The sequence below is a fragment of the Rhinolophus sinicus genome, chromosome 3, assembly GCF_057876585.1.
Source record: "Rhinolophus sinicus isolate RSI-liver-muscle chromosome 3, RSI-T2T, whole genome shotgun sequence".
Classification (NCBI taxonomy): domain Eukaryota; kingdom Metazoa; phylum Chordata; class Mammalia; order Chiroptera; family Rhinolophidae; genus Rhinolophus; species Rhinolophus sinicus.
The window spans coordinates 180,135,452-180,162,401 of NC_142503.1; the positions used below are offsets into that span (position 1 = coordinate 180,135,452).

General features: G+C 50.0%; 1 protein-coding gene across 10 annotated transcripts in view; it reads left to right on the top strand.

Moving 5' to 3' along the window:
- Nucleotides 1-26,950, top strand: part of TMEM63C (transmembrane protein 63C) — a 113,640-nt gene that overhangs the window by 43,692 nt on the left and 42,998 nt on the right. For 2 of the 10 annotated variants that reach the window (XM_019733462.3, XM_088797427.1), the window contains exons 1-2: nucleotides 1,605-1,950; nucleotides 13,298-13,437. The exons of 2 other annotated variants lie outside the window; for them this stretch is intronic. The gene's annotated coding sequence lies outside the window, so the exon portion shown is untranslated. Of the gene's footprint in view, nucleotides 1-1,598; nucleotides 1,951-13,297; nucleotides 13,438-26,950 lie in introns of those variants that run through there. 6 more of the 10 variants (XM_088797424.1, XM_088797426.1, XM_088797431.1 and 3 more) reach the window with 5 other exon arrangements.

The following is a 26,950-nucleotide window of genomic DNA, read 5'->3' on the forward strand; positions in this document are numbered from 1 at the left end:
TCTGGCTTATCTTTGTTGCTGCCAGTCCTTATCCTAGAAGAGAGTAGTAGAAATGATAGGTCCGGAGGGGCCTTAGACCCCAATTAGCCCAGCCCTTTCTGTGTTCCAGATGAGAGGGAAAAACAAAGTCAGAGAGATTGAGTGAGTTACCCAAGATTGCACAGCACACTAACAGCTGAACCAGGGCTGGAAACCAGACCCCTGAGGCCCTATTGTCCCTGCATAATAGACATCCAAATACCTTCCTGTCCCATGAAAGAATAAATAAACTAATGAGTGGGTGAGTGAATGAAGAAATGACAGTTCTTTTTTTTTTTTTTTTTTTTTTTAAGATTTTATATGGGGGAAGGGGAACAGGACTTTATTGGGGAACAGTGTGTACTTCCAGGACTTTATTCCAAGTGAAGTAGTTGTCATTTCAATCTTAGATGTGGAGGGTGTCGTTCAGCTTCAAGTTGTTGTCCTTTCAGTCTTAGTTGTGGAGGGCGCAGCTCAGCTCCAGATCCAGTTGCTGTTGCTAGTTGCAGGGAGCGCAGCCCACCATCCCTTGTGGGAGTCGAGGAATCAAACTGGCAACCTTGTGGTTGAGAGCCCATTGGCACATATGGGAATCGAACCGGCAGCCTTACGGAGTTAGGAGCACAGAGCTCTAACCACCTGAGCCACCAGGCTGGCCCCGAAACGACAATTCTTGACAGAATGTGTCTAGTGGCTCACGTTGGCTTTTCATGAGGTGGCTAGGTCAGAAGAACCACAGGTTGGACATAAAGGGTGGAAAGCAGGAACATGCCAGGGAAAGACATAACTAGGGTGTGCCAGCCTGGAGAGGGCACTGTGCTGCTGTTATGGGGAACCAACCCATGAAAGCACAGCTACCCTTCGACCCTCCACACCGTATCTCATGACCTTATATTCACACTGCTTCCTTTATCGACTTCTTATCATCATTTTGCTAACATTTCTAACAATTTCTCCCCATAATAAAGCTGTTGAGAGTCATTTTTAGAAACTGTTTAGCAACCCTCCTCTCTCATTAGCTTTTGTACAGTAAGTACCGGATAATATCTCCTGTATAAACGTGTCTAGACTCCCTCCTGAGAGAGAGTGAGAGTGGCTGTTTATTACAGCCCCTTACTACTCATACTGACCTTTGGGGGCTCAAACACTGGCACCTGCCTCCAAGCTAGTCTCTAGAAGAGTAGCCAGGACTTCGATGAAACTAGAGACATGCAGGACTGTGGCCCACGGAAAATTGGAAATGACAGAACCCACTCCCTTGGGCCTCCCAGGCAGGGTTGTGGCCAATTTGTGGATATTTCCTTTGCTGGGGAAGAAGGAGGGGAAACTGGGTACCAACCACTGGGCTGGTGCGAGGACTGGTCCTTGGGTGGGCAGAGTGCTGCTACCTTTGGGATTGTGTGTTTTTTCTTGCTTTGGCTGGTGGGGTTGGGGAGTCGGGAAAGGGGACAGGCCTCAGAGGAGAGCTTGAGGTGGGATGAGGGCTGTAAGGTGGGCAGAGAGTAGCGAGAGCGCAGGCGAGGCCCAGAGGATCAGAGGATGCTGCAGCGACAGCAGCAAGGGACCGGCAGCCTTGTGCGTTTGCGATGGTAATTTGCAGATGGTTCCTGGTAGCGATGAGGTCTCTGAGGCGGAGCCTGGGCCTTTGCGTTTGATAATCCCGCTAGGGTTCCCCGGCGGGTCAGAGCAGCCTTGGGGCGGGGCCAAGGTTGCCTCCAGCCGGGGAGGAGCCGGGATGCCGCTCTCGCGGTGATGCAGGGGGGAATTTGCTGACAGTCCCTTGCCAGGTGGGGCTGGCTCCACCAGGCCGGCGAGGAGGGGGACCGGCTGGCAGTCTCCTCCCAGGTATGGAGCGTATCGCCTGTCGCCTCATCGCGGCGACCTGAGCACCTCGCTTGGGGCTGGAGCTGTGGCGCGGAGGGAGCAGATGTGGTGAGCATGCCGGTGATTTGAGCCAGGACTGACCCGGCCGGGAGAAGGAGCACAGAATCCGGGTTCTGGACAAGGGAGGGAGTGGGGAAGGGCGGCTTGCTCCGTGCTTTCTCGGACCTCTGAGTGGGAGGGGTGGGGGTGGGGGAGACTGCGCCACACTCCTTTGCCACGCTGGCTATCGCCCAACCTGGACCCACGAGAGAATGAAATGAGCCCTCCACTAGGGAGCGCCGTGGCTTGGTCGACCTCTTCACTGGGTTTCAGGGAAAGGTGGGCAGGAGGTTTGCCTGGGGTCCCAGGCCGCCAGCCTGACAGCCAGGTGGGAGTTGCCTCTCTGGACCCTCCCCAGCCAGGGATTCCCCGGGCTGTGCCGCCCACTCACGGGGTTGGGCTGGGAGGGGTACGCTTTGCCCCTGCAGTCTACTCCACTGTGACGAGTTATAACAGCGTCACTGCTGCGCTGCTGCTGGCTGAGGGGTCGTATTCTATGCTGGGTGGGCTGGGTTCCTGGCCCCCAGGGGCAAAGGATGCCACCTTTTCTCCTATGCTTTCAAAGGAAGCTTCTTGCCTCCAACCTCACCTTGGCTTTGAGAAAGAAACTTTGGATTTGGATAATGGACCTGGGGAAACTGAGGCCCAGGGGTGCTGCGAGTTCACCAAGATCACTTAGCAGGTCCTGCAGAGCTGGCCTCTCAGGCACTCTGAGAGGGATGCTTTCTGCTGGGGCAGGGGCTGGTCTTGCTCTCTAGACCTCTAGTCCCGTCTGGGGTGGACTCCCCACCCCAGCACCCCCTTTCCTCACCCTTGAGAAGAGGGAGTTACAACTTCCACGTGGGGCTCCAGGGAGACATGGGTATGAACATTGTAGGGATCAGAATTGTCTGGGGACAGGAGAAAATTCTCATGAAAAATGCTCATCTGAGCAGAGGGTGTGATGGGCCTCTGCCATCTTTGGGTTCAGGAAGAGACGAGAGATGGTTTCGGGGAGAGGAAGGCCCAAGGGGCCAGCCCAATTCTGGGCTTCAGTCTCATGTCCCAGTCTTGCTAGAAACCAAGTGGATGTTCCCAGGTCTCTGGGGGGAAGGACAGGGGACAGGAGATGGACTTTCTTCTTTAATGTCCTGCATCCTCTGGAGAAGAGGCTGGGGAACTGTTGGCAAGTCTGCTTCTCTTAGCATCACCCTCTGTGATATATATAACCTTATCCTTGCTCTCTCCCCGACTCCTGTCCCCAGGAGAAATGGACGACATCGGATCTGTTGCTCTTGGAGGTGAACTTTACCTGAATTCACCATGTCCTCCTCTATAGGGCAGATGCCTGATGGATGGAGGGGTGTGTCAGTGATGGGGACAGCTCTAGCACTTTCTCCTCCTTTAAGATATGTTTTCAAGTTACTTGGGAAAGAAGCAACTTGAAAAAGGGGCCAGAGTCACTTGGTCATCTTCTCATTGTGCTCCCATAGGGAACACACCATTTTTATAGGCCTCTCAGAACCAAGAGGAGCTGTCCCTCCTGCCCGGGTGCTAGCAGCTGTGACCACCCAGGAGGGGGCCTATGGCAGAGGGACTTCAGCTACCTCTCTGACAGCATCACAGGATGGGAGGTGCCGCCCAGTCCATTCTTCTGAGTGGGAGGGAGTTACCATGAGCCAGCCACATGAGTTGCTGCTTTTTAGACACACCCCCTGAGCACAGAGCCCCCGAAGCTGGCTCCTGGGGAATCACATCAGCTTTTGGCTGTATGCTGACCCCTAGTAATCACTGGGGTGACCTGTGGGAGGAATGGGGTTCCAAGTACACCAGCTCAGACATGGATGCCCATGGGCTGATAGTGCAATGCCAGAAAAGGGAGAGGACTCACCATATGTCCAGCTCCTCTGCTGGGTTCCCCGAGGGTCCCTGCCAGCTCTTCCCCAGGAAGAAGGCCACTGCCCTATGGTCCCAGGTAGCTGGTGGTGTGTCCCTCCCAGCTGGCAGAGGCAGAGGCAGGCCTCAGAGAGGCCCCTGGGTCGCGGGAGGAGAACCATTGGCTGAGCATAGCACCTGGTTCTGGACCAGAGCCCCTATTGGCTGGCACTCTGCCCTCAGTTTGCCTACCTGATGGCTGGGCATGAAAACACCTTGCCTAGATGGATGGGAGGGCTTTGGAAACATGTCAAGTGTTTATTACATATGGGAAGTGTTATTCTCGGAGACTCTGGTTTAGATGGAAGCCATCTGTTTCTGGCCTCCACAGAGGAACCGTGGCTGTTCCCTCTACCAAGGATGCCTTCTACCCCCATGGCTGGTCTAGGGTTCTTCTAGGCTTGGAAAGCAGGCCATTCCTCCCCAACCTACTTCAAGTTGTGTTTTGGGCCTTTTGATGACTTCTTCTTCCCCCTCCTCACTGCCTATGATATTAAACCTGATTTCCATGCCATAAAATGCTGGTGATTGGCAGTGCAGTGGACCTTCTTCTAGGCCTATATCCTCCCCAGTGACTCTCAAATCCCATGGACTCTATTGTGGTTCTTCCTGAAAAGCAGCTGGTGGAAGAACCGTGGAGATAATGGGCATAAAATGCTGGGAGCTCTTTGCACAGATTGTCCAGGGTGCGGGGAGTGGGTGGGGCATTCAGGAGCATAAGCAGCCTGGCTCTCGGAAAGGCTGTGATGAAAGTGCTTAGGGGGAGTGCTCAGCTTCGAGTGAGATCAGCAGCTTTTAGTGCACTGTTTTGCCTGATGTGGGCCTGGTGTTCTCACCTCTTCCCTGTCCTGGGAGGGCAGTGGTTTTCACAGCAGACACATAAGCACGACTGGTGTAAACCAGACTCCCATCCTTATCCATGGGTTGGCCGGTGCAACTCATGCAAAATAGGGCTATAGCGGGAGCTGAGCTGAGAACCTGGGGCCACTGAGATGAGAATGTGGGCAGCTCATGAGGTAATGAGGTGTGATGTGTCTTTGTTCTAGATCTGTCTGGATGCCTCTGGGCCAACTGAGGGTGGCTCTTTAGAAGAGTACCTGTGGCCAGAACTCTGCATCCTGTGTTTCTCAGGTGGGGTAGGCACCCAAGCTGCCATGTGCCTTCCCAGCACCCCTGGGACTGGTACTGAAACAGGCAGAGGCAGGGTAAGATGGGAGGGGATGCCCCATTGTCACCTCCTGGCGATTAGTAATGTTCCACAGGGGAACTGAAGCCTGGACCCACTTAGGAAAAAAACAATATCCGAGTATCGTGGGCTCCCATCTTCTGCTTTCCCCACCCTTCCACCTTGCTGCATGAGCACCCTCAAGACAAGCTCGGAAGCGCTGGGCTGGCGGTGGCTAAGGTTTGTCATCTCCCTGTGCCTGCAGCCCCTTATTCATGCCAAGTCGAGGCCTCTGGCATCTGCAGAGAATCAGAGGCAGAGGGGCCAGGCCAGCTTCCAGCGGGAAGTCTAGCCTTGCTCTCCTTATCACTGAGTGGCCTCACCAAGGAAAGGGGCTTTCTCCCCACTCTGACTGAGTCCTCTCACAGTTGTGTCCAGCCAGAGAGACACTGGCTTTAGGCCATGGAGTCCTGGTAAGAGAGCAAGGCGTCCTGAGGCCTTTGGAGACACAGATGAGCAAGATAGACCTATGGCCAGGGGGCTGAGGATACGTCTGTGTGTTGGGATTTTGGTGTGGAGGCCTCATTGCCTCGGGTGTCTGAGTGGCAAGGGTTTGGTCATAGACTGGAAATGCCACAGAGGGCAACCAGACACTCACCCTGGGCCCCATAGGGAAACCAGCTGTGCTTTTTTGGGGGGTCATGGGAGCATGGAGAATAAGACACACACAGACAAACTGCCTGAGGGGCACTGGGGAGCTGGGTTTCCACCTGCTGCATTACCTGCTTGCTTCACCTCTGTGAGTCTTCCATTCACAACATGGCAAAATAATCCCCAGCATAGGGCCATCTGGAGGATGAATGAGAAGCAGGAAGGTACCCAGCATGTGCTTAGTGACCGGGAGCCCCCTTCTTTCCATTTGCTCACCTCTTTACCGGCTCAGTGGCCGGGCTGTCCAGGGGTCCCTGGGCTGACTGGCCACACTTTGGTGGCAGTGGCTGACCAACAGTGTTGATTGTTTCAGGCACCATTTGAACTGAGCTGTTCCCTTCAAAAGAGTTTCTGATCCCTGAGGGCCTGGCAGGGGGGAGGTCTTCTCGGAAGCACAGGGTGCTGGGCAGGGGTGGCAGGCTTGGGGGTGTGCTGCAGTACAGTACACAAGCTGTTGCTGGGCCAGGGATCCTGGTGTGCCCAGGAACCCCAGGACCTAGTGTGCCCAGACCTGCAAACTAGGCCAGGCTTTGGGGAGACCCTCTCAGGCACCAGAAGAGCCATAGCCTGAACAGTGTCCCTGGCCTGAGGTCCTGGACCCACTCAGGGTCACATTCCTTAGCACTACTTTTTAATCCTCTTCACATCCCAGGGACAGACCAGGGGTGAGTAGCCCACTTAGATGAGAAAGCGGAGGCTCAGAGAGGTTGTAATAGCCACAACCACACACAAAAGTGGCAGAACCCAAACTGGCCCCAGGATGTCTGATTCCAGTGGAGTGTCCCTTCTCCCAGGAGCACACAGGCCCCATCCTCAGCTCCCCTGCCATTGCACTGCTGGTGGTTTTGCTGAAGTTGCTTAAGACAAAACGACTTGGAAGGGAATGTCAGGCGTTTCTCCCCTTCCCCTCCACTTGGGCAGGGTGCCCAGAGCTGGGTCCTGCTGAAGGACAGCAGGGCACGGGAGGATAGGATTCACCCCACCCCCACCCCACACCCTGGGACACATGGCCTTGAGCAGAGGCAGAGGGAGGAGCTGCGGCGCGGCCAGGCTTGGCTCCACGCTTCAGGGAGGGGCTCCTTGGGACCCTGGCCCAGGAACCTCCACGGAGCAGTGGCGATATGCACTTTTCTGGCCTGGTCACACCGCTGCAACGTGGGGGCGCAGAGGGACACCTGTGTGTCTGGGAGGAAACCCAGGGAGGCAGCCCAGATCTTTCCCCAAGACAGGAGGGAAAGAGGTTGGGAGGAGCAGCCTCCACCTGGGCCTTATTGCAGGCGCTGAGTATCGCTGCCCTCTGCCTGCTTGTCAGAAAAATCGTCTTTGAGCCCAGCTCTGACCTGGTCACTTCTCACTGGCTCCCAAAGCCTGCCATCGAAGATTCCTCTCTGATTAAGCCCCAACTACTGTCTGCAGTGTGCCCTCCTGCTGCCTTCACCCTTCCCTCACACTCTGCTGTGGCTCAGAGAGTCTTCCAGCTTGGGACGGACGTGTGTAAGATCACCTCATAGTTTTTACAAAGTGCACACGCCCGACTTTTCTACCCTGCCCACTCTCAGCTTGGCTAAGAAGTGGTAACTCTGGCACCAAACGTGCCCGAACTGTCTGACCCACCTCCTCCTCCCAGCACAGTCCTGTCCTCATCCCCATCCTCGTCTATTCAGAGTCTCCCTGTTTTTCAAAACCCAATCTGAGTGCCACCTCCTCCATGAAGTTTTCCCTGATCCCAGCCAGCGGAGGCCTCACAGCCTTTAGGACATTGTCCCATTCGAGTCTGCGTCTTCTGCTGGGCAGCGAGCTCATCCTTTCATTTATCAAGTGTTCATTGAGACCAGTCACACTCCTGCCCTCTGGTAATTCGCGGGAAAGGGGCCGGTAGACAAGCCAACAGCTAATGACAACAGCTTCAGAAATGCTCCAATAATGGCAGTACAAAGCGCCAGGGGACATTTTGGCAATAGCAATTAAAGCAGCAAATGTCCATATTTTATGACCAGCAGTTTCAAATCCAGGTGTATAATTACTGAGAGAAACTCATCCATGTGCATAAGGAGACAATTCTAAGAGTATCTAGGGCAGCGACGTTTGAAACACAAAAAAGAGGTCTCAACCTCACTATCTACAATAATGGAGTAGACAGCTAAAAATGGGATGTAATGCAGCAGTGAAAACATACATAACTGGGGAATTCTATGTTTTGTAAATTATACCTCAATAAAGCTGATATACATATATCAAAAACATATATCCTCATAAATCTCAAAAATAATATGGCAAGTAAAGAAAATTGCAGAATGATAGCATTAGTGAAAATTTAATTGTAATAAAAACCACAACACGATACCATCTATGACTTACAGGCAGAGACATGTTGCAGTGTCGCAATGCCTCCCAAGTTCATACTTGCGGTGGTCTTCGCAGACCGAGGAGCTGAGGCTCAAAGGGGAAAAGGAAGGCTTTCTCATTTCTCAGCAACGCTTCTTTTAACAAAAAGATCTGAAGCAAAGATGACAGAATGGTACCATTTATTAATTCTGTCGGTTTTATACTTTTAACTTTTTTGTGTTCAAAATTTTTCAAAATGGAAAAAAAAAAGATGTCTGGGATGTCAGAAGAAAGGCGCCGACTTTTCCCAGGAAGCCTGGAAAACTTCCAAAGCTGATTTGACAGCTGGGTGTTGAAGGCAGGGTGGGAGCTGGTGGGTTTAACTGGGGGTGGGGGAGTTAGGAAAGGATATGTAGGGTGTTCAAGGCCAGGAAATATGTGAGCAGGCCAGGCTCTTGGCATTTCTTAAATGTTTGCTGAGTGACTTAACGCTTGTCAAGCTGCCTCTCTCCTGCTACCTTCCTCATCCTCGTCCCTGATTCCGGCTTCTCTATTTTTGGGCTGTGAACATAGTAAATAGGCTCCTGAGGGAAAACAGCCAGATAATAGCCAGATAAATAACATTGGATGTTAAAAGGGGGAAATAGCCACTGATACAGGGAAAATAGGATTATTAGAGGATACGATGGTTGACCACATGCAAATTCAGTTGAAAACCAGCTGTAACTGAATTTTCTGAGAAAATATAAGTCATCAGTTTGGTACCAGAAGAATTAGAAACCCTAACAGATCAATAATCATGGAAGAAACTGAGTTTTCATAAAACTCTCCTCTGAAAAAAACCCAGATTTAGACAGCATTTAATTTCCATTGGACCTTCAAGCAAGAGATAGTTGCAATGTTATTTAAACTGCACCAACCGTACCAGATGATAGTGAAGGAAAGATTCAAAATTATTCTATAAAGCCACCACACATTGACAAAGACAACACAAAAAAAGAGAAAAATTACTTTCAAAAACCTTATTTATGAATATTGGTGCAAATTTTTCATGAAGAGCAACAAATAGACTCACACTGCATTATGTTAAAAAAAATGAATACACCACAAGCAAGTGGGGCTATATCCCAGAAATATGGATTCAATATTAGAAGAACTATTAATATAATTGAACAAACTAATAGTTCAAAAGAGATGAAATATCATATAAATAGTTCCATAAGTGTTAAAAATGCCTAAAAAGACTGATAAAATTCAACATATATCTCTAATTTTAACTCTTATTTAATAGGAATAGGTAGATATTACTTAACATGATTTTATGTGTGTGTATGTATGTGTATATGTGTGTTATATGGACATAAACACATACAAGGAAAAAATAACCACTGTTAACTTTATTCCTTAACACTTCCCTAGAAGTACAAGCCAATACAAATTTTGAAAATAGAAGTTATAAAGGGAGGCCAATTTATCAATTAAAATTGCAGGTGATAAGATTGATCCCCTATAATAAAAAAGAATAAGACAATCCACTGAAAAACCTATTAGAAGTAATAAAAAATACTAAGATGACTGCTAATAAATATTAAAACCAAAAATGTATAGCTTTTCTATATGTAAACCTTAGCCTCTTTTAAAACATACTGGAAGGAAACATTTACAATATCAATATTGTAAACATTTACAATTATGATACTAGCACGGTAAAAGTGCTAAACGTAACTGGAAGTAAATCTAACCAGAGTTGGCAAGAACAGCCCTTAGTACTGCTATTCACTCCTGGTTCCCCAGCACTTAGACACATAATAATAGATACGTATTTGTCAAATAGTGGAACTGGCTCACAGATCAACGGAAGAGAAAAGAGTATCTAGACAAAGACAAAGCACATTTAATATGGTGATCATAGTAACTGCCAATATGTAAGTAGTTCACATGTCCCAGGCACTGTTCTACACTCCTCACCGGTAGCCTAACACGTGATCTATCCTGGAGAATATTCCATGTGCACTTGAGAAGAATGTGTATTCTGCTGCTGTTGGGTGGCGTGTTCTGTATATTCTGTTGGGTCCAATTCGTCTATAGTGTTGAATATACTCAAGTCCTCTGTTTCCTTGTTGATCTTCTGTCTGGTTACTCTACCTATTATTCAAAGTGATTTATTGAAATCTCTTCCTATTATTGCATTACTATTTTTTCTTTCACTTTTGCTTCATATATTTGAGTGCTCTGCTAGGTGCATATATATATTTATAATTTTTATATCTTCCTGGAGAATTGACCTTTTGTAATTATATAATATCCTTCTTTGTCTCTTGTGGCCATACTTGACCTAAAGTCTATTTTGTCTGATACAATTATGGCCACCCTGCCTCTCTTTTTGTTACCATTTTTATGGAATACTTTTTTTCCATTATTTCACTTGCAGCCTACGTGTGTCTTTACAGCTAAGGTGAGTCTCTAGACAAGACATAGTTGCATCTTTCTACACCCCATACCTGAAATAACTCATTTAATTCTCACAATAACCCTATGCAGATGGTGCTATTGTCCCCATTTTTATTTTTTTAATTTATTTTTTAAATATTTGGTTTTTTTATTGGGGAATATTGGGGAACAGTGTGTTTCTCCAGGGCCCATCAGCTCCAAGTCATTGTCCTTCAGTCTAGTTGTGGAGGGCGCAGCTCAGTTCCAAGTCCAGTTGCCGTTTTCCATCTTACAGGGGGCACAGCCCACCCTCCCTTGCGGGAATTGAACCAGCAACCTTGTTGTTGAGAGTTTGCGCTCTAACCAACTGAGCCATCCGGTTCCCCCTCTGGAAGCTCAGTGGCAGCTTGTTGTCTTCAATCTAGTTGTGGAGGGCGCAGCTCACTGGCCTGTGTGGGAATCAAACCAGCAACCCTGTTGTTCAGAGCTCGTGCTCTAACCAACTGAGCCATCTGGCTGCCCCTGTTGTCCCCATTTTTAGATGAGGAAACTGAGGCACAAGAAGGTTAGGTAACTTCTAGATACAGTGAAATTGGGATTTGAACTAGCACTTCACTCAGAGGTCATGTTTTTTGTATCTATCCTACTATATAGTTAAATTGAGATTTTTAATCTAGAGGGAAGGTGGTGGGGGGGGGAAGGAAATGGATTATTTAAACATAATTTTGGGACAACTGTCTAGCCCCTTGGGGAAAAAATTAAGCTGGGCCCTACCACACTTGTTGCACCAAAATAAATTCTAGAAAGAAAAGATTAAAAAGAATGATTAAAATGAAAGAAAGAAAAGCCTAACAATTCTAGTGAAAAACACAAGCAAATATGTTTAGGGTCCTCTAATAGGAAATACTTTTGACTGCAGAAAAATCTAAAATTCCTGCAAGCAAAAGATGCCTTAAATAAAGTAAAAAAGAAACAAATGACAATACACATGACAAAAGTTAGTTGCCTTAATTTAGAAAAACCTCTTAAAAAGCAGCGAGATCAATTAGAAAGACCATGGACAGTTCACGGAAAAGGAAATGCAAATGACAACCAATCAGTAAACATGAAAACAATATCTGCCTTTTCTGATTATTAAGAATTGCACTTTGAAACAAGACATCGTTCTTCATCTCTCATACGGCAAAGTTTAAAGATTTGATAACACACAGTGGTGTTGAGGGTGGGGGGCCACAGACATTCTCATGCATGGCTGGGCAGTGCCACCTGGTTCATCCTCTTTGGAAGACAATTTGGCACTACCTATCGGAATTTTAGATCCACCTAACTTTCGACTCCTTACCCTTAAGGATTTATCCTACTGCTAACCTCACACATATGCACGAAGATATGTAATCAAAGGTGTCATTGCAACTTTGTGCAGCAAAAATATAGAAACAACAAAATATCCGTTACCAGGATATAGGCCCATACATTATAGTGCATCCTTGGATGGAACACTATGAGAATGAAGGATCTATCCGTGTTCCTATGCATAGATGTGTGGTGTATATTAACTAACAAAACGAAGACAGAGTACCAGGACTATGTTCCTGGTTGGGTTTAAAAAGAAGATGCAGGCATAGAAAATGTGTCAATATTTATGGAAAAATTCTTTTTTTTTTTTTTGGAAAAATTCTTGAAGAAAACTTGAACAGGAAACTTGACCGTGCTTATGTTTGGGAGTGGAACAGAGGTCTGCGATAGCAGAAAGACTTTTCATTGTGTATTATTTTGAAAGGTTTGATTTTTCCCCCCCATAAGCATCTGATTTTCAGAATTTAAAAAGAATATTTAAGAAGAGACCAATTATAAGGGAGAATATTATTTAAAATACCTCACCGTGAACTTTCCTTTCATATTTGTTTCTCAGTGGGTTCACCAGTTCTTACATTAAACTTTTACATCTGGAAGGGCCCAAGAGACCACCTCCAGTCTTCATTTTGTCCATGAGGAAAATGAGACCTAGACAGGTTTCAGCAAGCTGCCTGGGTGGGGTTTGGGGGTGTCCCCTGGCCTGTCTGCAGAGACTGGCTCCTATGCTGATGCTGCTTTCAAGAGAGGGACCCATGTCCCTTTTATGCGTAGGATCAAAGCTTCATCCCGGGACTTGTTGGCCCTTTCCCAGCACTAGTCCAGCAAGTCTCATTCCATGTGCATCCACGTGAAGAATCTTGTAAAATGCAGGTTCCCGGCACCTTCCTGGAGAGTCGGATTCAGTGGGCTAGGGTAGGGCCCTTCAACCTGCATTTTAGCCAGCCCCCCCTCCCAATGATTCTCAAGGCTCACTGGAAGTCCCTGGATGGGTATGGCCCTCTCTGATCTGCCCAGCTCAGCCCTGCTGGCATTGTTCGTGTATCCAGGCTCACTCCCCTCACCTCAGTAAGGGAAAGAGGGGTGCTCCAGCTCACCGGGGGGGTGGCAGAGCAGACCTCGGTGCTTGGACTTCCAATGCAGTCCTCGATGCATGGATTCCTTTCCCTCGGGCCCCTGCTCTGCTGGGATGGAGGATGGCTCTCCAGCTCAGCCACCTCAGGGGTGGGTACCAGGATGTGGGGGTGGGAGGCAAACTGGGAGTCATGGTTGCATCTGGGGTGACCCTCACCCCATTGCTCCCCTGAAGCAGGCCTTGGGAGAAGACGCTGACAAGCATATTGGACGTGGAAGCAGTCTGGCCTGCCTGGGCGGGGGGAGGAGCCGCGGCGAGGCTGGGGCAGGGTTGGGATCCATGCCCACCCGCACTGAAAGTGCTTCATTGTCCCTGTGCCACAGAGCCGTGGACGAGCCACCTTTGTGCTCAGGAGTCGAGCGGGGTTGTTGGGCTACTCAGAAGCACCTAACGACAGATCTAGAGGAAGACGGGCCAGTGACCGCTCATCTGCCTAAACCCCAAACCTCACCCACTACTCCAGGTAGGTGCTCTTGCTATCCTGCCACCCAGCAGGGCTAAGACCCTAGTACTAACTCCTTCCTCAAGCCCGGGAAACGTAGCCACCCCACTGCCATGGCCTGTGGCTCTCCACTCAGTGCTTGGGTGAAGGCTCTCCCTGAGCCCTCCTGAACCCACAGCCTGGTGGGGGGTGCAGGGGAGTGCAGCAAGGCCCAGTCCCCTCTCCGAAGGACTCTATCCCAGATGACCCTGGCTCTCAAGGCCTGGGAAGGGGACCAAAGCTCTCTGGCTCTGGTTAGGATGCTCCCTGCTCTGCAGAAATGCCCCCAGACTGGGCTGCTAGCTGCGTTCCTTGAGTGGCTCTTGCCCAGCTGACCCTGGTTTGGGACAGGCCCAGAACCCAGCCAGACATGGCTGTTCTGAGAGTTCCCTGCCTCTCCTCACTTTTTACTCAGGAAAGGGTTATGACAAATGGTATCTTCACAGACCGATAGAGCTAGAAGGGATCGTAGTGATACCGTGTAACCTCAATCTTTTACTTCTCAAGCATTACTTCTATCAATAGTGTCGTTTTAAATGTTATAGCCGGACAGCTCCGAGGAATCAGGGGTAATCTTGTCAGGACAGCACAGGAAGCTCGCAGGTCTCAGGTAGCCTTTCCTGGTTCAGGTGCGTCCTTTCTGCCTGGTCCCTAGGAGCCTCGGCCCCAGGAGCCTTTCCTCTCCTTCCACCTATGGGGTGACTCCCAGCAACTCCTCCTGCCTTGTGAAAAGGATACTGGCGGTGTTAAAGCTAGGCTAGCATCTAAGTGAGGCTTTCTTCCACATTTAAGTAAGTAAACGAGTTAACACGTTGCGTACGGCGGGGTTTAAATCCCTCATGAAGATTCTCGTGATCCGTACGCAACGTGTTAATAAATGAAATCAAGAAAGGACTGGCTAGTCAAGAGAGGCTGTAACTGGTATAAGATTTCTCTGTTTGAGAGTGTCTTTAAAATCTCTTTTCCGGGAAAGAAACAGCTATCCTGTGTGGGCTGTTGGCCAAGAACATTGTAATTATTGCTATTATCGATAAAAGTAATCTTAGATATAGTTCTTTTCTTTGCAGATCAAAGTGCTTGATGTTCAGTCTCCCTTAGAATTTCCTGGTGCGGCCTTGTGAGAGCTCCCCAGGGCCAGGAGTCTTAGCCCGAAGCAGTATTTCACTTCCGTGCCTCCGGCCTTGCCCACTGCCCCCACCCTGGGCTGAACCCTGGTCTAGAGGACTAGGTCTCCCGTCTAGAGTACTAGGAGAGGCAGCATCGAGTCGTGGTAAAGAACTCAGACTCGGGAGTCAGGTGGGTTTGATTCCCAGCTCCACCGCCTACTGGTACTAGCATTATAATCTCTAAGTGCGTCAGTCTTTTCATCTGTAAAATGGGGATAACAACAGTACCCTCGGGGTACTGTGAAGATCAAAGTTAATATCTGTAAAGTGCTTGAAACATCATCTAGCACTTGGTGAGCGCTTACCACGTTAGCTGGGCTCATTACAAAAGCCTCTTCTCCCCCAGCCACACTATGCGGCCTGATTACGTCACTAGGTCACTATGTGACCCTAAAGCACAGTGTGGTTGTCTCGCTCCCTGGCTCTAAAATCATCCGTGGCTCCCCATTGCATCTGTAGTGATGGTGCTCTAACCTGCCCTGTAAAGGCCTCCAAGGTAGAACTCTATCATTTTCTTTGTGTATAAGAATCAGTAACATTTGCTGAGAGAGAGGGTTTCCACCCTCAAGGTGAGTAAACTGAGACCCTCAAGAATGGCAGTGCGGCCACCTCAGCTGCGGGTTTGATCCAAGCTCTTCTGCCTCCCCACCCATGGCCCAGATATGACAGCCCTGGATGTTGGACGCTGGATGTGCACACGGGGGGAGAGTTGGCTTCCCTTGGATCTGCTAGGGCCTCAAATGCAGGGAGCCCTATGTTAAACTCCGACTCTCATGGTTCAGATTCGAGTGAGGAGAGGATGCCTGGCCACAGGCCAGAACAGGCAGTGACTGCAGTTAAACTCGCACTCTGAGAAGTTCAGGCCAGGTGGCAGACGTGACGTCATTGTCCTTATTCATCCCTGGAAGGTGGCCAAAAGCTCAGCTGGCATAGCTCAGGTGGGAAGCCTGAAGCCAGCAGAGACCCCGGTGATTGGGCGCCTTCGATGGAGAACACAGCAAGCTCTGCACTCAGCCTGCATCTCAGCTGCTTCTCTGACAGAAGGGAGGCCATGTCCCAGGGAAAAAGGAGCACTGGATGGAGTAGGCAGGCCCGAGTTCAAAACGGGGCTCCTTACCTGGTGTGGAGAACTTGCCAGGTCAATGAGCTCCTCTGAGTCTCTATTTTCCCATATGTAAAATGGGAGGATAATGCCAATTTCATAGGGTGGCTAAGAGGCCAACATGGAACTAATGCCCAGAGCACCTATCCAGTGCCTGCAAGGGGTGGGCATTCAGTCATTTGAAGTTATTCTGGTCGGTCCATCAGAGTGGCTTTTCCAGACTGCCCCGTGGAGCTGCCTCAGTGCTCCCAGCCTCTTGCTTTCCTTAGCTGAAAATTTTCTCCCCTGGCCTCCACTCTAAGACGAGGGAAAGTGGTGGTGTTTTGGCAGAGGAGGGGAGGAGAAACAGTCCAAATCTTCCCAGACTCCTGGCAAGGGTGAGAGGCACAGCAGGGGAGAGACAGAGTTCTGTCTGATTTCCTCAGATTTTTCCACTCAGGTAATGCCAAGCTCAGGAAGCCAGAAGTGAAGTGACAAGGAGGGAACAAACAAGATCCTGCTGGTGCTTGCAGGGTGGTAGTTTTCTCTTGATTCATTCAACAAATGAATGAATTTGCTGGGTTTCCAGTTATATGCTAGGCACTGGGACATTCAACAGCAAGTAAAACAGACACGGATGCTGCCCTCATGGGGCTTTCATTCTAACGAGGGTGGAGGCAGATGATAAACAGCATAAACTAGGCATGACGTCAGTATGTTAGAAGGCGATAAATGCGATGGAAAAAGCGAAGGAAAGGGGACCGGGAGTGCCAGGGGACTTGTGTGATTAAATAGGGTCTTTAGGATAGCCTCACTGAGGGCAACATTTAAGACTCCAATTATCTGCTCCTCTGGGGAACCCTGAGAAGCCTGTGGGCTCAGAATCAGATTAAATAGGGTCTTTAGGATAGCCTCACTGAGGGCAACATTTAAGACTCCAATTATCTGCTCCTCTGGGGAACCCTGAGAAGCCTGTGGGCTCAGAATCAGGGCCAGGGCTAGGAAAGGAGCAAAATCTAGAAGCCCTTCAAGTCCCAGCCCAGATGCCATGCCCTTCCTCCCAAAGCTACAACAGCTCCCTACAAATTAACTGCAAGTCATTCAGCCTGAGATTCAGGACCGCATGGCCCAATCTGTCTGTTATCTCACCAGATTCTTCTCTCCCTACCTCTGCAGCCAAGCCATTCTACCTGCCATTTCTAGAATATTTCACTCTGCTTTCATCCTCCCCTCATTTGTCCCTTTTGCCTGCCCCCCCACCCTTGGTTTTTGTCAGCCTAGAAATGCCACATGCGACCAATTCCCTGGCCCCCTGGGGCTGTGGTCTCTGAGCCCCATCACCTTGACTTGTACCTTTCTCATTGCGTGGCCCTTACTCTGTCTTGGGTATAGGTAGCAGTTTACTGTCTGATCTCTCCCCCTGGCTGGAAGTGCCCCAGGCAGAGCATGAAGCTTTTCACCTCCGGCAGGTGTAGGGCTCGGCAAACCTTGGCTGAATTGAGTGTGACCAAGCTCAAAGACCCCCAGCAACACCAGGAAAAGCTGGGGGGCACCTTTGGCCCATTCAGACGAAGAAAGCAGAAGCGGGAGGCCAGGAGGAAAGGAGAGAGGGAACTAAAATGTAGGTGAGATACGATGGAGGAGCTAGTAAAGGAAGGGGAGAGAGAAACCCCCACCATATTTTTTCCAGACAGGTAGGCAGTCAGAGACAGAAGGACAGGTCTCTTATACCCCAGAAGTAGCTACCACACCCTTCAGCATCCCAGGCCAGTGCTTCTTTGTGCCTAACTAGAATACCTCTTGCTGCAGCTGGAGCTCATTGCTCTCTGGATTCAGGCAGCTATTTGAATCCTCATTCAGCATGGAGCAGAGTGGCTTTCCTAACCCTCAACCCAAGGGGCAGGAGCAAGGTCATCATGAGGCTGGCCCCTGGCCTGGGGACTAGTGCCCTAGTTGAGGAGGCCGGTGACCCCTAGGGCCACACAGAGACCGCCTGGGGGCCAAAGTGTGGAGGCCCCATAAGTCATGGCGGTTGTGCCAGCCAGTCATCCCTCAGCGTCTCTTCAGGGCGAACCTTCGACAGCAAATCCATACGTAGAGAGCCCCCATCACAATAGCACTGGGATTCTTAGGCCCCTCATGTTCCTGGCCCTCTCTGCCCCCCAGGCCCTGGGAAGCCATGTGACCCAGACCTGCAGCCTCTGCCATCTGGCTTCCACCCATCACTGGAGCAGCTGTGCTCACAGAGAGGCCGCTCCCTTTGCCTCTCTCTGATCCCCCTCCCTCCTTGGCAGCCAGTGTGCTTCCTACCCTATTGAGACAGATGGGGCCAGAGTCTGGTGTCCCTCCCATCTCTGCTGCCCCGATGGGCGGTACATGTCCATCTGGAGGACCCAAAGTCCCTCAGAGAAAAGCCTGAACGCCATCTGAGTCCACCTCCCCGTCTGCTTTAGTGCATGCATGCTGTCCTCCTGGAATAGCCGGCCCCTGGCCTCCATATGGCAGCTCTTCTTCAACTGGGAAGCCCCATATGCGCTTGAGACTGGGTACATGGCTACTGGAACCAGACTGGGCTCAGATCTCCCTTCAGACACAATAGTTCCCTTCTTGGGGTTGTTGTGAGGATTAAAAGCTTGTACTTGCAGAGTCTTAGCACAGTGTGAGGCAGTAAACCTTCAATTAATGTGACTCCGGCTAGCCCTCCTCCAGGCAGCCTTTCCGGATTGCCCAGGTGTCGTGGGGGGCGTCCGGTGGGGTCTCTGCTCCTGCTCCCCACATAAGAACGCAGGATATGGTGAGCCAAAAAGGAACACCCACGGAGCCATAAGTAGGGGAGTCATATCACTATATTCTCACTGGCGGCATCTGCCTCTCTGCAATCCGCTCTTGCTAGCTCAGCCACCATCTTCTTGCTAGCCCCCATTTTTTTGCTAGCGTAGCCACAGCAGTTATATTAGTGGCCAATGGCTCACTGGTTACAGCTGACAACCAACTAGCCACAGCTGGTGGCCATCCAATCACAGTTGATGGCCATTTACTACCAGAGCCAGCAGCTTTCTATGTGAGGCCGAGAGCCTGGAAACCTTTCTGGGGCTCTGTCCCCACACCAGGGCTCCCAGCATTCCTTCTCCAGGCCTCCAGAGTGCACTTATGCCGACCTGTCATGGTTTCTTTGAGGGTTTGTGACCCACTAGAATCTTATGCCTACACTATAAGGGCCTTGAGTGCAGAACAGAGTCTGGCCCATTACTTTGCTGAATAAATAATTTTGTGAGCAGCATAGGGGAGGCTGGGACTAGGAGACTAAGAGAACAGGATTGAACCTGCCAGGGCTGACTTTTTCTTTTTTTTAAATTTTTATTGGGGAATATTGGGGAACAGTGTGTTTTTCCAGGACCCATCAGCTCCAACCAAGTCAAGTCATTGTTTTCCATCTAATTGTGGAGGGCGCAGCTCACTGGCCCATGTGGGAATCGAACCAGCAACCTTGGTGTTGTGAGCACTGTGCTCTAACGAACTGAGCCAACCGGCCGCTCAGGACTGACTTTTGCAGGGTCTGTCCTAAAAGACCAGGATGTCCACACCAAGCAGTGTCAGTATCACCAGGAACCTTGTTAGAGATGCAACTTCTCAGGCTCCACCCAGACCTACAGCATCAGAGAGCCAGGTGGGCCCAGCAACCTGTGGGGTAACAAGCCTGCCAGGTGTTGTTGATGCTCCCCAGTTTGAGAACCACAGCTCTAATGTTTCAAAGTAACTCAGATTCATAGGAGGTGGAGTTCCTCTCGGGGGTCCCGGCTGTGCTGAAGGCTTCCGAGAAGGCTGTCAGGATGGGCTCCAGGGTATGGCTCCTGCTGGACCCACAGCTTGTGCTGATAGGGCAGGTGCAATTGGCACACTCCCCCCACAGGTCTCCCCCTTTCCCAAGTGGCCCTAGACCCAAAGGGATGCTGCCCCCACCTTGCCGTGATGCTGGTCACTCCCCTGGCCACTGGCCAGCATCCCCTCGAGGCCAACCCCTGCAGCAGGGTCCCGAGGGAAGATTTCTGGACTGTTAGGGCTGAGAGAGACCCTAGAGATTGTTGGCTACACACACACATGCTCTCACATACACCAACACACACAAATACAGAGACACACACCAATGCATATACAGACACAACTCAGTGTGTACATATAAACACATAAATGTGCATGCACCCCCAAACCCAAATTATAGTCACAAACACAATCTCAAGCATAACCAGATACCCCCCAAAACATGCACAGACACACACAAAACACATCGATACACCTTAAAATATACAAACACAAATGCATAGACCCACTGTATCCATTTCCTAGGACAGCTGTAACAATTATCATAAACAGGGTGCCTTAAAACAGCAGAAATCCATTCTCTCCCAGTTCTGGAAGGTAGAAGTCTGAAATCCAGTTGTTGGCAGGGCCATGCTCCCTCTGCAGGCTCCAGGGAAGAATCTTTGCCTCTTCCCAGCTTCTGGTGGTTGCTGGCAACCCTTGCAGTTCCTTGGGTTGTAGCTGCATTGCTCCAGTCCCTGCCTCTCTCTTCAGTGGTTTTCTTTTCTGTGTGTCTCCATGTAGCCTTCTTATAAGGACACCAGTCATTGGATTTAGGACCCACCCTAACCTAGTATGACTTCGTTTTAACAACTTATATCTGCAGAGAACCTATCTCTAAATAACGGGATGTATATAGTTTTTAAAAATTGAGATAAAACTGACATATTATATTAGTTTCAGGTGTACAACATAATGATTTGCTATATGTATATATTGCAGAATGATCACCACAATAAATCTAGTTAACATCCATCACCATATACAATTACATGCACATAAATAAGGTCATATTCTGTGGTTCCAGGTGGACATGAACTTTGGAGGGATACTGCTCAACCCAATACACTTACACATCCCAAATTACACAGGCCCAGAGAAAGGGCCAGACACACACTCACGCACCCCTGGAGGATGGGAGCTAGAGATCCTGAGGGGGGAGAACCCCTCAATATCAGAGCTGCTCTTTCCTCCTTTGTAGCCCAGCACAAAGTAAGTCACACCCCAGTACGGGTGCTACTTTTCATCTTGGTTTTGCTTTGTTTGGCTTGGTTAGATATGCACATGGTACAAAATTCAAAAGTAAAAAGAGAGAATATAATGACAGTAAGTCTTCCTCACCCTGCCTCAGCTTCCACCTACTTGATCTCCCAGAAGGCAACAACTGTCAAGAGTTTCTTGAGTCTCCCTGCAGAGAAAATCCAGGCGCAGGCAGGCACCCGGGAGGCGGCGTTCTCCATGTGCTGCCTGCATCTTGCTTTCCTTACTGAACAGGCATCTGTTACTCTGTATTCTGATTGGCTGCTTTCCCACTGTTTGGGTCCCCCCTCCCCCACCTGACTATTCCGACTGAGGGCAGATCCCTTTGTAATTTACCTTTCCTCCCCACCTCCTAGCTCGGTGCTGGCACAGAGCAGGTGCTCAGTGAAGGCTGGTTCTAGCTACACATTAACAAATCATCAACAACTGGTTGGGTTCGCGTGAGCCAGGGCTCAGCCTCCTGGCTGTAGAGCCCGGATCTCTCTGTCTCACCTCGCATGTGGCACCATCCACCAGAGCCCATCTTGGCAGCAGGAGCTGCTGGGGTGGGATGGCACCCAACCTCATCCTGCTGCTGTGCACCTTCCTTCTGGCTGTAACTGGGGCTGAGTCTTGGATCCATGGGGCATCTGCCAAGTCTGTATCTCCTCTCCCCTGCCCTCCCCTCTCAGTGTACTCAGGACTCCTGTGGGAACTCCAGCAGGGAAGCAGCTCGGGAGAGAACAATGTGGGGGTGGGGGAGTGCTGCCGCTGTGAGCCCTTTGCCCAGTCTTTGCTTGCTGGAGGCTTAGTCCAGACTTGTTACCACGGAGACGGGAATTAAGGCGATAACTGTGTCACACTGAAGCCTGCAGCTTCACCTGCTTCTGGTGGTGATGTATGTGCTCCACAACACTGGGATTTGAGATGTGCCACATTTTTTTTTTCTAAATCAAGACATAAATGGCTGCCTCAGTCAAGATTTCACTATGCCCTCAATCTACTGATTGAGGGGAGCTCCAGGGGGAGAAGGAGACGGAGGTGGGCAGGGGCTGCCCAGCCTGAGAGAGGAAGCCAGGGAAATGTTAGTCAGCCGCAACCTCTGCTCATCAGTGAAGGAGGGGCTTAGGTTAGAGGATTTGTACGAGGCTCTCCAGCCACAGCACTGGGGGTTTGAGATCCATCCTGGGGGCCAAATGAGACCCCTCCTAATCCCACCGCCAATCATTCCTTTCTTCAACAAATATTTGTAAAGCACTAAGCTCTGCCTAGTTCAGCAGAGAAAAGAAAGAGCAAACCCAGCCATGGGTTCTGTCACCAAGGAGCTTTCCATCCACTGAGGGAATCGGCCACTTGCTATGACATCCTGTAAATAAAAATCAAATGTTCTAGGTAATAACAAGGAAAAGAATACCTAACTATATCGAGCCATTGCTATGTGCTAGGCTCTGTTCTAAGGGTCTCATGTGAATTGATTCACGCAATCCTCACATTCACCCAATAAGGTAGATGCTATTACCATCTCCATCTTACAGATAAGGAAACTGAGGCACAGGTCAAGAAACTTGCCCAAAGACATGGAGCTAGTAAAGAGCAGAGGTGGGATTTGGACCCAAGGAATCTAGCTCTCCATAGGGACCCACATTTAAATGCTACACTATGGAGGGCTGGCATGGCTGGCTGGCCCCCATTTGCCCAACTGAGAGCTGTGCTGGGGGCAGGGGCACCAAGCCTCCTCCCTGATCACTGCTCTCGGGTCTTGATGCTGTGGTCAGCACTGTACCATGTCCGCCAGGAGGAGTTATTGATCTGGGGAGAAGGGTGCCTCTGGCTTCCGGGCCAAACTCCAGGGGTCCGGTGGCCACCTTGATCTTCCTGGCTCAGCCAGACCCTTGAATCTTCTCTCTGAGGAGGCAGCCTGCACAGAAGCCACTGGGCTATTCCACTCCTTCCACCCCATCAACAAACTCGAGTGGGAGTTGGTCAAAACGAGGGCACTTGAGGAGGGAAGAAGGCTTTGAGGCAGAAGGAACAAGGGCAGCTGATGGTACACCTGCCTGGAAAGATCAAGCCTTCCTTTCTAAGTAGGAATTTTCTGATTATAAACAATAATGTATACGCATATCAAACCCTTTTTCAAATTCAGAAAACATTTTTAAAAGACCACTGACAGTACCACCACCCGGAGAGAACTGGTCTGTTTTTCTATAGAGATAATTTTGTTTTTATTCTTTCTTTTCTTTTTTTCCCAATGTTTAGAATTGAGATCATCTAGTTTAACAGCATTATATTCTGCTGTTCTTACTTTCCTGCCTTTTTATCACAAGCAGGGAGTCACCCCCCCTCGTCCCGGTGTCTCCCAGTGTCGCTGCCCAGCTCCCAGGGGTCTGGGCCTCAATGACGTGCCCACATCTGCATCTCCCTCCTGCCTCCAGCCCCATTTGGGCACTATTATGGCTACTTCCTGACTTGGGGCCATAGGCAGAAAGGCATGGACCCCTGAAGGGGGTGCAGGGTCTTCAGGGCAATAAAAGGAACCTTCCAGGCAAGGAGAGGGGTCCCAGAGGTGAAATGGATGAGGGGAAAGCCATCAATCACACTCAGCTTCCAGCATGGTCCTGATGGCCACCTTCTCCCCTTGTGGCATTCCAGCTCTCTGTGCCACCTGCAGCCTTTCCTCCCCTTTAGTGGAGAGTCCCTTAGATGTAGACAGATCTGAGACCCTGTCTTCCTGTACCCAAGAAATACAGCCCTCCTGGAATGGGCAAAGCCACTTTCTCCCCAGTTGTGCCTTCAGGCGCCTCAGGATACAGTGGAACCAGACACTTCGATTCCAATCCTGCCTCACTCTCTGCAGGTGTGTGACTTTAGGCCTCTTTGAGCCTCAGTTCCTTTGCCTGTAAAATGGGGATGTTGATAACTACCTCTTAGGCTGCTACTCCTGGCTTGCTTGTGAAGTGTAAATGATGCTCAGTGGGATAACCGTCAGAAGGCACCCGGTGCCATGCCTGGCCCCTCGCAAGGTCTGTGTCCTCTCCTTTTCCTTTCTTTTCCTGAGGCCTTCTCAGGAGCTGTGCCCACTTGGGGCCTGGAGTGCATTCCCAGAATTTCCTGTCAGCATTTACTTTTCTCCATTTAGCTTCCGTCTTGAGCCCGAGGGCATTATTCCTGGAGAGGGCTGGGCCATCAGATGCCCTGGGCTCAGGTCCCACTCAGGTGGCTCACTGGCCACCTGACCTGGGCTAGTCACTAAACTTCTCTGTGCGTGAGATTCCCCATCCATAAGATAGGAGAAAAGCAGAACCTTCCTGTTCTTTGTCTAGGAAGCAAACACTGCTCTAAGAATTTTCAACAAAACAGAATTTAATGCAGGGAATAACATTAATCACAAAATTAATTACTGGAAGGGTTAAAATCTGGGTCTTCAGAGCAGAGCAGAACTAACCCACCAGACAAAGCACTCCTCAGCCACGGCCAGGATGTGACTACTGGAGCCTCTTCTGCAAGCCAGGGATCAGGGAGCCTCTGCAGCCTGTTCCAACCACTACTGCCGCCAGCGCCTCACTCCCACCCCCCACACTCCAGAAACCAGTGACTGGACATTGATCTGCTTCAAAGAACTCTTCCTCTCCCTAGCATTGCTTGTCAGCAGAACACAGCCCGAGCAGCAGGAAGACGGCCTTCTCCTCCCTTCCGCCTTATAAATCTATCTCCAGGGCATCTAATTGATGGACCCTGATCTGTATTCAGATTCCCAGCTGCAAGGGAGTATTGGAAACATAAATGTTAGCTTTCTAGTTTCTGCAATATAGGAAGGCACCCTAGAAAGAGGTGGGAATGGATGCTAAAGGCCATTGACTGTATCCAACATGTAATCTGATAGGTGCATTAAGAAAGTTGGCGCGGTGCCTGGCACGTAGAACGGTTTCAACAGATGTTAGCTGCTATTCTTATTATTGGGCCAGGGGCACCAGCGGGCACTGCTGGGCCCTGCCCACAGAACCCAGGCAAAGAGAAGCAGCCTCAGAAGTGCGGTGCTGTCCATGGTGCTGAGCAGCCTTCTGCGGGGCCCAGCTGCTGTCTGCCTTAGGATTACAGTGGGCTAGACGGCCAGGTGGAACCCCAATCCACTCACTCCATGCTGCGGCTTCTGAAGGAAGGATGACCTCCGTCCTAAGAAGAGAACAGCAAAAACAACAACCAACATGTGTGGTACACATAGTTTATAAACATATCTCTCTGTACCATCTGTAACTCACAAACACCTGGTGTAGGCCGGATGGACAGAATTATGTCCATTTTATAGAAGAGAAAACTGAGCAGCAAGAGGTTAAGTTGCAGTCAGTAAGTAATAGAGCCAGATGCACACCAATCTCCTGACCCAAAATCGTATGCTCTGACTTGGGAAGCAAGACTTGGTCACCAAAGGTGAGCTATGGGAAGGCAAAAGTGAGTGTGTGCAAATGTGTGCCCACCGGGGCCTGGACTGCATTCCAGAAGTTCAGCCAAATTTGATTCTTTCCTGTCCCTGAGTGTAGCCCTGGATAAAGGACCGTCTGTCTTACATTAATGTGTACTACTACATGCTGGTCATTTTGGTAGAATCACAGTGACATGGGCCCTGCCATCAAGGAGCCCATGGATTTGCTGGGGGACTAACTGGCTGTTCATGTGCATGGAAAGATGAGAGAATAGTACCAGGCAGTGGTGGCAAAGAGGATGGGAACAAGGTGCAGCCCAGGATGCTCATTGGAGGAAGGTGTCAGGGACGAGGCTTGGAGCTGGACCCAGGGCTTTGAAGGATGATACCACCAAGGCCCCAGCCTAGCCCAGGAGGGAGTAGCTGAGGCTCAGTCAGGGCAGGGCAGGCAGCTCTGAGAGACAGGAGGACAGGGCAGAGAGCAGGCTGGCGCCCCATGAAGTGGCCAGGACAGTGACATCTGGCATAGGGAGAAATGCACGAGCTTGAGATTCAAGTGAAGAGGTGGTGTGGGCCTCTGTAGACCTCCCACCAACTTTCCCGTCTCAGAATGAGCTGGGAGGGGGGAGGGGAGATCTCCTGAGGAGAATATAAGGACAGGTCTCCTGAGCTGCACCACTGCAATGTGATTTAAGGAGTGCTGAGCTAACATCCTCATCCCAAACCTCCTCATCCTCCCTCCTTATTCAGGGGAAGCCAGAAAACATTTTGGATCTTTAAGAACTCCTTATTTAGATGCAAATAACCCTGGAAATCTGAAGCTGGTGTTTCTCTATCTCGGATACACATAAGAATTGACTGTCAATTCTCATTCTTAGAATCTGGAGTGGGGTGTGAGTCACTGGATCTACTAAATACCTTCTGGGTGATTCCAGCCCTGCTCCCACCCCCAAGGCTGACAAGTCACTGATCTAAGCCTGAGGGCACCGAGGGGAGCCAGAAAACCCAAGATCTGATCCCAAATCCACCACTTTCCCAAGCCTTAGGCAAATCTCTTAGCCTGCTGGTGACCTAGTTTCTTTATACGTTAAGGTGGGCAAACCATCCTTTGCAGTAAAGATATGAGGAGAGGGCCGTTTAGAGCAAGGAAGGACTTACTGCCACTTAGGAGAAGATGCATGGCCAGCTGGCATGGTGGGTGGGGAAGGACATTAGGCAGAACCCTCACTGCAATAACAACCCCTGCCCTCCTCCCTCTCCTCCTAGCAGTGAGAGTGAACCTGGGCCACTGAGCTGATGTCCTGGAAGGGGAGGGAATACAGATCTGAGAACAGCCGGCATGGAAGGGACTATGAGGAAAGACCCAGAGCAGAAGGGGAGGTGGGAGGGGGTGCCCATGGCCAGGAATTCCAGTTTATTTTTTTAATATCCAGAACCATGGGAAATAATCTTTCCTGTTGTTAACAAAAAGGTGATGAATTATTGAAGAGACTGAGAAGGCCAGACAGCAATGGAGCTGCGGGGGAGGAGGGTGATGGCGGGGTAGGCGCTGTAGCTTTGTGCATTCTGGGGGTGACAGCATTGGGGGAGAAGGTGGGGGTGGCTCCCCACCCACAGTTTCTTCTCCTAGGACGTGGCTTATGACTACAGTGATGTGCTTGTCCTAATCAAAATGCAGTCCCTAGGGACCAGCTCTTGAGAATTCATGTGGATAGTGGAGCAGAGTGAGCT